Raw genomic sequence first — 12,544 nt, 5'->3', positions numbered from 1 at the left:
ATTTATTTTAAAGATTGATTTATTGAAAGATAGAGAGGGTAAGATGGGAGAGAGAGAGAGAGAGAAATATCTTCTATCCCTAGTTCACTCCACAAATGTCTGCAACAGTCAGTTCTAGGCCCGGCCAAAGCCAAAAATTAAGAACTCCATTTGGGTTTCCCACATGGGTGCCAGGGGCCCAAGTACGTGGGTCGTCTTCAGCTGCCTTCTCTGGATCTGAAGTAAAGTAACTGGGACTTGAACTGATATGGCATACTGGGGTCATAAGTGATGGTTTAACCCACTGCACCACAATGTTGGCTCCACAAGTTTATTTTTAACAGTTGATTCTGGAAGAGGAAGCCCAGCCCATCTCACTATAAGTACTGGTTAATAAGTATCACATCAGGTTAATCATTGAGAATGTTATTTTTTTTAGCATTTTTTAAAGATTTATTTATTTAATTGAAAGTCAGAGTTACACGGTGGGGGGGGAGGGGGAAGGGGGGGGAGAGAGAGAGAGAGAGAGAGAGAGAGAGAGAGAGATATGTTCTATCTGATGGTTCACTGCCCAATTGGCCGCAATGGCTGGAGCTGTGCTGATCCGAAGCCAGGAGCTTCTTCCGGGTCTCCCATGTGGGTGCAGGGGCCCAAGGACTTGGGCCATCTTCCACTACTTTCCTAGGCCACAGCAGAGAGCTGGATCAGAAGTGGAGCAGCTGGGTCTCGAACCAGCGCCCATATGGGATGCTGGCCCTTCAGGCCAGGGCGTTAACCCACTGCACCACAGCGCCAGCCCCAAGAATATTATTTTAAAATACATTTCTTGGAAGATATCAATACAAGCTATGCAAACCAAAAATGTCAAATAATATTGGAAAACATTGGATTAACAAAACCAGACAGACTTCTTTTCCACAGGCCTTCTTAGAGCTCTAATACATGTAATATGATTTGTGAATATTCAGGAGGGATATTTAGAATGCAGCATTTTCCAAATGTGATTGCAAACCATAATGACATTTTGTTTTGTTTTTAAGAAACATTAGTAGTCGCATTGGGAACCATCATTTTAAAATTTGATAACTTTGGTTTTTGATTTTAATACGTTGAGTTGGTCATCTTCATTATTCATTTAACAGATCAATGTTCCCGGCTTTTTTTTTTTTTTTTTTTTTTTAAATTTAAGAGTTGGCAAGACAGAGACAGGCATACAGACAGACTTACAGAGCTCCCTTTTGCTCGTTCACTCCCCAAATGCCCACAGTGGCTAAGACTGGGTCAGGTCAAAACTAGGAACTGGTTCTCAGTTAAAACACAGGGATGGCAGGGACACAACTACTTGAACCATCACCTGCTGCCTCCCAGGGTCTCTTCATTGACAGGAAGTTGGAATCTGAAGCCGGAGCCCGTAATTGAACCCATGTACCCTGATGTGGGTGCTCTAACCCCAGGGTCTTAACTGCTAGGCCAGATTTCTGCCTTCTGGTTTATCCTTACAATTCTTGTGATGTTGGCCTGTTTTCCCTCCCCTTTGAGGTAGACGCCTGAAACTCAATAATTTGGTCTATAGTTGAGACTCTCTCAGAGTCATCCAAATTACCTTGAGTTTCTTGGGTAAATGGAGAATTCTATAAAATTAATTGAAGTCTCTGGATTATTGAATGAAAATTGAAGATTGAAGTTTCATTTGATTCAACTTTTTTCATTTGCTGTTCAGAGAGAGACATGGAATCAACTTTGAAGACAGCCTCTTGAGGAATTATGAGCTTGATATGTAGAAGGTGTCATTACTGTGGGAAGGAGAATATAGGGCTTCTGCTTCTGTCTTTGCCATTTACTAGCTACTTAGTTTTGAACAGGTCACTTAGCTTTCTCTTCTCGTTTTATCATCTATAAAATTCAGGGATTTAATTTGGGTGAGCAGTATGGGTCCATCCATTTTAAGCATGCTAAGTTATTAGCATGCTTAATAGAATTAATGAAGATTGTGTGCCTATGTAAGATATTTTGTTCTATTCTGCATTTCTATATGTAAAAATAATGTATCATGTGTCCTAGTACAGCCCTTTTGGAGAATGAAGTTATTCAGCAGTTAACTCATAGTCAGCTTTATGTATTTGAGAACTTGTATCATTTGAGATTTCTCTCTCTGTTGGTTGATTTGTTAAATACCCTCCAGAAAAGCATTCTTTTAATCACAGGTCACTTAATACAATAGATTGGATAAATCTGCACCTCCTGTGTGAATACCCTCTACATTTGTTTCTCTAATGTACAGAGAAATCCAGGATGTGAATATTAATTTTCTGCCTCCCACTAGTGTTCATTTGGTGATTTTGCTGTGCTTTTTGTTCCCTCTCTACCTAATAGCAGATTTGTGAACCTGGCCCGATAGAGTCTAAATTCACTGAATTGATGCCATCTGGAATGAACCTTAAATTTTGTTCTTGACATTAAGGATATGACATAGCTATTACACAGAAGGACTGTGCGCCTGAATGTGATTTTCTTGTGCGGAGGTAGACTGGTGTGTTAGAAGAAAAACATTTAACTGAATTGGTGACTGCCATCTTAGCAGGAGACTTATTTTAGTTTTTAAATGAGATGACAACTGAGAGAATTATCTAGAACCAGTGAATTTAAGGAGAATCCTTTCAGTTTACTTGAGTTCTGTGTTTAACCTTGCCTTTGGTGTCATTCTGTGCATTACTGTCAAAGGACTCAGCTTCCTTTGAAGTCTTTAAGTGTTGCTGATGGTAGAACGTAATAGTGGTTCTTAGTAAAACCCTTTCTGATACACAGTGATGCCTTATTACCTAAGTAAAAGCATATGTGTATGAGTGCCTACAAATGTAGAATGTAAGGGGAGGATATATGATAATGGACACTGAGAGGGGAGAAGTGTTTCTCATGAATTAGGGATGCCCTTTCATAATTGACGAGCTGCAGAATGAGGAAAGGCTTGAAATCACCCGAAAAATCATCTGGAAGCAATCTGTAATTTTTAAGAGGCAGCAGAAGAGCCTGTACTGCTCCAGTATGTGATGATAAAACTGTTCATGTGGGATTATGGAAGAAGTATAATTTTGTTACTTGCAAAACCACTTGTGATTACATGCCCAGAGATTTGATTATGAGGTAATACTGCTAGTTCCCCGGTGATTAATAAATGATGAATTGATTAGAGTGAAGGCAGCTGATTTGAGAGCATTGAGCAAATTGGAATATTAAGAATTTGTTTATTTGCAATGGAAATATTATTCTTTACTTTTCATGCCCCACCCAGTTCATGCTTCATTATCAATACTATGCCCAGTTTTGAAGATTTTGGTCACACTGTCTATGCTTTCCTTTTCCTCATTTTTTCCCTTTCATGTAACATTTGTTATAAGGAAAAGAATTCTATTCTAATCCAAGCTTTTGAAGCCAACTATAGGTTGAAAACTTGTAAACATGTGTGTGCGCACACACACATATAAACCTTTTTTTTTTTTTTAAAGACTGAGTTCAGAGAGAGGTAGAGACAGAGAGAGAGGCCTTCCATCCGCTGGTTCACTCCCCAGATGGCTGCAACGGCCAGAGCTGCACTGATCTGAAGCCAGGAGCTTCTTCCGGGTCTCCCATGTGGGTGCAGGGGCCCAAGGACTTGGACCATCTTCTGCTTTCCCAGGCCATAGCAGAGAGCTGAATTGGAAGAGGAGCAGCCTGGACTAGAACCGGCACCCATATGGGTTGCCGGTGCTTCAAGCCAGGGCTTTAACCCTCTGTGCCACAGCACTGGCCCTATAAAACCTCTTATAGTGACTTCTGGAGAATCATCTTTTATTATATTGGACTATTGCAGAAAAACTGTTATATCAATGAGAGGCTCACCCTTTATGGACTAGTAAATTCTTACCATATAGCTATTTTGAAAGGACATTTGTTATGCAAGATTCTGACTTGGATTGTTCATTAAGATACCTATCCAAAGATGAGGAAATATATTTGCTTAAGTGAATTATTTAGTTGTGTTAAATTTGACTCTTCCTTAGTTATTGGGCATTTAAATGGTGTCTGTGCTCTAAATTTAAGTATGGTATTTATTTGTTTCTTAAAAATTGCTCTTTCTGGGAAATTTCCTCTTGCTTCCATCTATTGGGATGTTGAATAATGGCCTCTTGTGGTTTTGCGTAGTGTTTATATTAGCTTCTGCCTTTTATACTTCCAAGTGTTGGAGGTTAGTCTTTTTAGATGATCTTCCTGCTGTACTGGGCATCTCTAGCTTTTGTTCTCTGTGTTCCTCTCAGGTAGGATAATTTCTCAGCTTGCCTTCCTTCAGTCTAAGTTTTTCTGGTTGGACAGTAGGAATTAAACTATACATTTGTGTTTTGAAACTTGCCTGAACACTTATCCCAATGACATGAGATATGTGTCTATGACAAAGGAGGCTTTTGTCCAGCAGAAGGCAAAAAACTGGATTTTCAGCTGTCAGGGTCTAGATATGTCATAGGTACCAGGAATACATTGTGACTGTTGTACATATTTGGGAAGTTTATTATTATAAAAGTTATTAGTGGTTATTTCTTGGTATATCATCATTTTCTTAATATGATGCTGCTAATTCACAGATGTGGATTCATTTCATATTTTTTTCTTTTCAAAAAGAAGTGTATCATTACTTATCTCCTCTTAGGAAAGACTCCTGCTTTACTTTCTGCCACTCAGCAGAAGTTTTCATTTTTGAACAGCATTCAAATTTCTAAATAAATAATTTTTTTTGACAGGAAGAGTTAGAGAGAGAGAGACAGAGAGAAAGTTCTTCCTTCTGTTGGTTCACCCCACAAATGGCCGCTACAGTCGGTGCACTGTGCCAGTCTGAAGCCAGGAGCCAGGTGCTTCCTCCTGGTCTCCCATGCAGGTGCAGGGCCCAAGCACTTGTGCCATCTTCCACTGCCTTCCTGGGCCACAGCAGAGAGCTGGACTGGAAGAGGAGCAACTGGGACAGAACTGGTGCCCCAACCAGGACTAGAACCTGGGGTGCCTGCGCTGCAGGCAGAGGATTAGCCTAGTGAGCTGTAGCGCCGGCCTAAATAATTTTTTTATTATTATTTTGAATGATAAAGCTAAGTCCAGTCTCAACAACAAGTAGTGGTAAATGAGAGGGGGAAAAAAACCAGAGATACTTTTAAAAGATTTTGTAGTTTATTAGTGATTGAGAAACATGTTTTATTCCTTTTCATAGATTTTGAAATTTGTCTTCTCTAGGTTTCCAACGGAGCCAAATGTTGGAGCCGTCTTTACTGCTCCTGTGAAGAGTGAAGTGAGCAAATACATCCCAGTGGTAGGCTTTTGAGTAGAGCAATTACAGGTAAATGTCTCATTTTCTTACCATGATTGATATGTGTTCAGCAATGTTCAATAATTTATTATACTTTTTAAAAAACAAACCTACTTGAACTTACATATCCAGCAGATTGTTGTCTTGTTCAAAACAGTCTTTTTGCAAGGCTGTACTCTGTCCTTTGCTCAGAGTGTTTACAATTTTTTCTTTGGGAAATGCTAGCATTCTTGTAAGCATTCTGTGTGCTGTGGCGGTGAATCTCATCCTTTAGGGTATGTTTGGGAAATAGTCTAAACTCATTTATAGATAAGGTGACAAATCTGGGGCTCCCTAATTTTGATTAAATAAAATCAAGAAGGATCAATAACACAAGGAAATCAGTTTTTCTTTTTATCACGTGTGTGTTTATTTGAAGACTCATTTACTTTTAAGATGAGGTGACTGAGTTTCAGACAATGGTAGTATTATTAAAATAAGCAGTGTGGGTGTTGTGATGGGGCAGGTTAAGCTGCCACTTGGGGTGCCTGCATCCTACTGTCAGAGTGCCTGGGATCTGCTCTCACCTTAGCTCCTGAGCCAGCTTCCTGGTAATGCGCCTGGGAGGCAGCAGATGATAGACCAGATACTTAGATTCCTGCTTCCTGGCTTTGTCATGACCCAACCCTGGCTTTTGTGGCATTTGGGGAATGAACTGGAAGCTGTAAGGTAGAAGATTGATATCTCCTCTCTCTCTCTATCTCTTCTCCTCCACCTCTTCCTCCTCCTCTCTGTAGCTCTGCCTTTCAAATAAAAACTTTATATATATATCAATTATATATATATATTATATATATATATATATATATTAGGCTTCACAGTTTATGGAGAAGTATGTTTATCTGAATGGATGATTGTTGATACACTTTCATATTAAAATCAGTTAATTAATCAGTACATCTGTCAGTGTTGTAAAAAGGTTCCTGTATTAATTGGGTTAAATAAGATGATTTCTAAACTTCTTTAAAAGGGTTACTTCTAAGGCTTTATAATTTGCCTCTTAAAATTACCCCCTGGAAGTGTGTTTTGTAATTTTTTCAAAGTGTTATTAGAGTGCTTGTTAAAAATATGCATAAAAATCCTGAATTACTATACCTTCATCTAGTGTGTCAGAATTAGAATGAAACCAGTAGGATGCAGGACTTGGGAATTTGTGTTTTCCAAGTATGTGTCACCAAAAGAGTGATATCCCAGATGCAGAAAAATCAGATTTTTACCTAATCTTCACCTTTTTAAAAAATGTAAAGCTTTTATATAGTTATATACTCGACTTTTGCTTTGAATAAGACATTGCCAGTATTTTTAGTGTACTCTTCTAACACAGGGTTATATCTTAGTCAGGTTGCCAATAAAGGGTGATGGCTAGATGGTAGAAGCCCCAGCATCTGTCTATATTCATTTTAGCATCCAATCTAGTGTTTTTCATTAAATATTGTTATCAAAGTTTGGCTTTACAGTTTATGGTTCACAGATAAAGTACTTTGTTTCTTGTGCCTTGGGATTTTGTGAAGCACTTTGAGTCCTCCAAATTAAGGGAAGTATTAACATGAAATGAAGCCGTGACTTATTTTTTCAAGATTTCTTTATTTGAAAGGCAGAGTTATATACATATACACACATTCAGAACTTTTCATCTGCTGATTCACTCCCCAAGTGGCCACAATGGGCAGGACAGGGCCAGGCCACAAACAGGAGCCAGGAACTCCATTTCAGCTTCCCCTGGGGGTAGCCGGGAACATCTGCTGTTGCTTTCCCAGGTGCATCGGCAGGGAAGTTGGATAAGAAATGGAGCATCCATGACTTGAACAGTTGCTCATATGAATGCGAGTGTTGTAGGCAGCAGCTTAATTGCTGTGCCACAACACTGGCCCCAGTGTTAACTTTTTAGATATGTAAACACATTTTTGTTCTCATTTTATTCGAAAGCATGGAGAAAAAGACACACACACACACACACACAGATATCTTATATTTGGTGGCTCACTTCTCACATGGTCATCACAGCTAGGGCGGGGACAGACTTAAGCCAGGAGCCTGGAACTCAATCTTGGTCTTCCATGTGGGTGGCAGGGACTCAAGCACTTGAACCATCACCTGCTGCCTCCCAGAATATACATCAGCAGGAAACTAGTTTGCAGATGGCAGAGCTGTGACTTGACCCAGGTGACTCAATATGGGATGTGGTTGTCCTAAGCTGTATTTTAAATACTGTGGCAAATGCCTGAACATAGATATTGTCAATCTACAAACAAATTATACCTATTAAAGTTATATAGCTTCTAAAGTTATATACTATATCATAGCATCTTATGCATGTTAACATTAAGAGGTAATATATGGGGAAGAGATGCCATGTTCTGAGAGCAAGGTGAGAGCAGATTTTGGTAGCCCATGTCACTGGTGATATTGACTGAGGGAGAACCCTGTGGCTCACACTGACTTTGAGTCTGGCCTGGAGTGCTGGCGGGGGCGGGGAGCAGGGTATTGACCTAATCCTGTGAAAGAAGATAACATTTCTTTCTCCTCACAAATGTGCCCAGTGACCAGCAGAGAGAACGTACTATCTTAATGTAAGCGGAAGCTGTGGCAGCTCACACGCATGCAACTGACTAGGAGATTTTACCAGAGGGAATAATCACATTCCCCACTGACTTTGAGTCTTGCCTGGAGGGTTGCTGGTGCACTCACTCAAGACTGTGAATTGCTCGCATCTCTCCACTCTATCAAAGACAAATCTTTGGGAATACATCAGTTAAAAAAGAAAAAATTTGAAAAATTGAATATAGTGTTTGAGGTTTATGGTATACTATCAAAGAACCCAACATATGGGTCTTAGGAGTTCCTGAAGGTGTGGAAAGAGAGAATAGATTAGAAAGCCCATTCAGTGAAATAATACCAGAAACTTCTCTAAATTTGAAGAAAGGGACATTCAAGTACAGGAAGCATATAGAAAGACCTTCCAGACAGAGATCTAAGATGGTTGAATAGAGTATAGACACACTAACTTAAATTGTTGTGGGATATGAAAAGAACAAAGGAAGGACTGTTTTCAGGGGTCTGACAGAAATTTTCAATGAAGAAGTTAAAAAAACAACAGCCAAGACTACATGGGAAGAGTAGAGAAAACAGAGACACTGCTGCAACCAGCTACGTGGTACAGACAGCTGCTGGCTGTGAGCTGCCATCTTACATCAAGTTAGGAAGAAATCGCATGCACCCCACTGCTCGCAACTTTAGCTGAGAGGGAATTCCATAGTCACCTTCTGTTACTTCAGCCTGAAGAGCTGACTGGGATCTGAGCAATGGCTGAGTTTGGAGCAGGAAGCTGCTTTGCTTCATGCCCCTCCCCATTTCCCATAGAGCACCATACTTGGTGCATCATGCCTCTGTTCTACCAGCATCATAGTCAGGGCAATGTGTCGGGGCAGAGGACAGATTCCCTGCATCTTGCAGCTGTGAGAACTTTTGGCATTAGCCCCAGAGCTATGCTCACACACTATATGTCAGTAAGGGGATTCACCTAGCTTCTGGCAGCTAACACCAGAAGCAGGCCTTAAAAAAATTTGCTCCCCTGGGAGATCTGGGAAATGACCCCACTACACACTACAACACCAGGACTGTAACAGTTCATTCTAAATTTCTGGGTGCCACTGAAATCTACTTAGGATATAGGAAAAAACCTACCTACATTCCTGCTCTCTGGACTTATACCCTCCAGTGTAAACTCTCCTGTGTACCGTGTAGTCACCTTGTAGGACTGGAACAAGGTCCAGTTTACATCTTCTAGTTCTAGGACTAGTGCTATTCGTATTATAAGCTACAGCACAGTTGGGCTCTCCTAGTGGACCTGAGGAAGGGTCCATCCACAACAGTCCTAGAACATGGCAGATACAGGAGATGTGAAGAAGCAAGGTACACTGATGCCTCCAAAAGAACACAATATTCCTCCAGATTTAGACCCTGAACTGAAAGAAATCCATGAAATGACAGAGAATTCAGAATAATGGTTGTAAGGAAACTGAATGAGATGCAAGAGAACACAGATTAAAGAAATGAGGAAATCAATGAGTGACATAAATGAAAATATAAGGAGATAGAACTCATCAAGAAGAATCAAATAGAAGTTCTGGAGATGAACTCCTCAATCAATAGAATAAAAACTATGAGAGCTTTAACAGCAGAACAAGTGGAGGAAAGAATTTCTGACCTCGAGGACAAGAATTTTGAAATAACCCAATCAGAATAAAAATAAAAATTAAAAAGAATGATGAAAGTTTATGTGAAATATGGGATACCATTGAATGACCAAATATTTGTATTATAGATATTCCTTAAGGAGAAGAAAAGGAAAAGGGCACTGAGAACTTGCTAAATGAAATAATAGTCGAAAACTTCCCAGGTCTTGAAAGAGACATGGACATCCAGACACAAGAAGCTCAAAGAACTCCAGGCAGATTCAGTCCAAAAAGGTTTTCTCCAAGACATATTGTCATCAAATTGTCAAAAGTTAAAGACAAGGAGAGAATCCTAAAGGAAGAGAAAAGCGTCAAGTTACGGATAAAGGAAAAACAGATTAGCATCATACTTCTTAATGGAAACCCTCTAGGTCAGAAGAGAGTGGGATGATATATACAAGGTCTTAAAAAATCTTCCAACCAAGAAATTATATCCAACAAAACTATCCTTAAAAAGTGAAGGAGAAATAAAGTATTTTTCAGATAAGCAAAAACCAAGAGAATTCACCACAAGACAAGCCTTACAAGAAATTCTGGAGGGCATCTACATTAGAAGTAAACATCATGAAAACACACGATACAACCAAATTCACTAACAGAACATGTAGAATTGTTACCCAGTTAAAAATCAGTAATCTCTCAGTGCTGGCCTTGAATATAAGTGGATTAAATTCACCAACCAAAAGGCTTAGGTTGGCTAAATGGATAAAAACCACACACACCCCCATGTGCTGCCTACAAGAAACTTACTTCATAAACGTAGACACAGACTGAAAATGAAGGCTTGGAAAAAGATATGCCAAGTAAATGGAAACCAAAAGTATGCAGGTATAACTATGCTCACATCAGATAAAACAGACTTTAAATCAAAAACTTTAAAAAGAGATGAAGAAGGACATTATATTTGGATCAAAGTTTCAATTCAGCAAGAAGATGTAACAATTGTAAATATGTGTACACTCAACACAATACCATCCATATATATAAAGAAAATACTATTAGAACTAAAAGGAGAGAAAGACTCCAATACAAAAGTACCAGGTGATTTCAACACCCCATTCTCATCAATGGATAGGTCATCCAGACAAAAAAATCAATAAATATACATTGGGGTTGAAACATACTTTCGAGCAAATTGACCTAACAGACATTTACAGAATATTTCACCCAGCAGCTACAGAATAAACTTAACCAAGGATGTTAAAGATCTCTACGATGAAAATTACAAAACCTTAAAGAAAGAAATAGAAGAGGATACCAAAAAAATGGAAAAATCTTCCATGCTCATGGATTGGAAAAATCAATATCATCAAATTGTCCATTCTCCCAAAAGCAATTTATAGATTCAATGCAATACCAATCAAAATACCGAAGACATTCTTCTCAGACCTGGAAAAAATGATGCTGAAATTCATATGGAGACACAGGAGTCCTCGAATAGCTAAAGCAATCTTGTACAACAAAAACAAAGCCGGAGGCATCACAATACCAGATTTCAGGACATACTACAGGGCAGTTGTAATCAAAACAGCATGGTACTGGTACAGAAACAGATGGATAGACCAATGGAACAGAACAGAAACACCAGAAATCAATCCAAACATCTACAGCCAACTTATATTTGATCAAGGATCCAAAACCAATTCCTGGAGCAAGGACAGTCTATTCAATAAATGGCGCTGGGAAAATTGGATTTCCATGTGCAGAAGCATGAAGCAAGACCCCTACTTTTCACCTTACACAAAAATCCACTCAACATGAATTAAAGACCTAAATCTACACCCTGACACCATCAAATTATTAGAGAGCATTGGAGAAACCCTGCAAGATATAGGCACAGGCGAAGATTTCGAAAAGACCCCAGAAGCACAGGCAGTCAAAGCCAAAATTAACATTTGGGATTGCATCAAATTGAGAAGTTTCTGTACTGCAAAAGAAACAGGAAAGTGAAGAGGCAACCCACAGAATGGGAAAAAATATTTGCAAACTATGCAACACATAAAGGGTTGATAACCAGAATCCACAAAGAAATCAAGAAACTCTACAACATCAAAACAACCCACATAAGAGATGGGCCAAGGACCTCAATAGACATTTTTCAAAAGAGGAAATCCAAATGGTCAACAGACACATGAAAAAATGTTCAAGATCACTAGCAATCAGGGAAATGCAAATCAAAACTACAATGAGGTTTCACCTCACCCCGGTTAGAATGGCTCACATCCAGAAATCTACCAACAACAGATGCTGGAGAGGATGTGGGGAAAAAGGGACACTAACCCACTGTTGGTGGGAATGTAAACTGGTTAAGCCACTATGTAAGTCAGTCTGGAGATTCCTCAGAAACCTGAATATAACCCTACCATTCAACCCAGCCATCCCACTCCTTGGAATTTACCCAAAGGAAATTAAATTGGCAAACAAACAAGCTGTCTGCACCTTAATGTTTATTGCAGCTCAATTCACAATAGCTAAGACCTGGAACCAACCCAAATGTCCATCAACAGTAGACTGGATAAAGAAATTATGGGACATGTACTCTGTAGAATACTATACAGTAGTCAAGAACAATGAAATCTGGTCATTTGCAACAAAATGGAGGAATCTGGAAAACATCACGCTGAGTGAATTAAGCCAGTCCCAAAGGGACAAGTATCGTATGTTCTCCCTGATCGGTGACAACTAACTGAGCACCAAAGGGGAAATCTGTTGAAGTGAAATGGACACTATGAGAAACAGTGACTTGATCAGCCCTTGTTCTGACTGTTGATGTACAATGTAATACTTTATCCATTTCAGTATTTTTTTTTGTTCTAGTACTATTGGTTGAACTCTGTAGTTAACACACAATTATTCTTAGGTGTTTAAATTTTAACTGAAAAGTGATCCCTGTTGAATATAAGAGTGGGAATAAGAGAGGGAAGAGATGTACAATTTGGGACATGCTCAATCAGACTTGCCCCAAATG

At 39.3% G+C, this 12,544-nt stretch overlaps 1 protein-coding gene and 1 pseudogene across 3 annotated transcripts in view; one reads left to right on the top strand and one right to left on the bottom strand.

Annotated features, from left to right (window-relative positions):
- FHIP1A (FHF complex subunit HOOK interacting protein 1A) overlaps positions 1-12,544 on the top strand; it is a 290,881-nt gene that overhangs the window by 79,952 nt on the left and 198,385 nt on the right. For all 3 annotated transcript variants that reach the window (XM_002716896.6, XM_008267334.5, XM_017347298.4), the window contains exon 2: positions 5,230-5,332. The gene's annotated coding sequence lies outside the window, so the exon portion shown is untranslated. The remainder of the gene's footprint in view (positions 1-5,229; positions 5,333-12,544) is intronic.
- LOC100357409 (large ribosomal subunit protein uL29 pseudogene) overlaps positions 1-12,544 on the bottom strand; it is a 58,395-nt pseudogene that overhangs the window by 25,200 nt on the left and 20,651 nt on the right.

This window comes from Oryctolagus cuniculus, chromosome 8, assembly GCF_051225735.1.
Source record: "Oryctolagus cuniculus isolate XC-2025 breed Fujian yellow rabbit chromosome 8, ASM5122573v1, whole genome shotgun sequence".
In the NCBI taxonomy this organism is placed as follows: Eukaryota; Metazoa; Chordata; class Mammalia; order Lagomorpha; family Leporidae; genus Oryctolagus; species Oryctolagus cuniculus.
The sequence above is the reverse complement of the archived record's forward strand: the minus strand, read 5'-3'. Positions and strand labels throughout refer to the sequence as shown.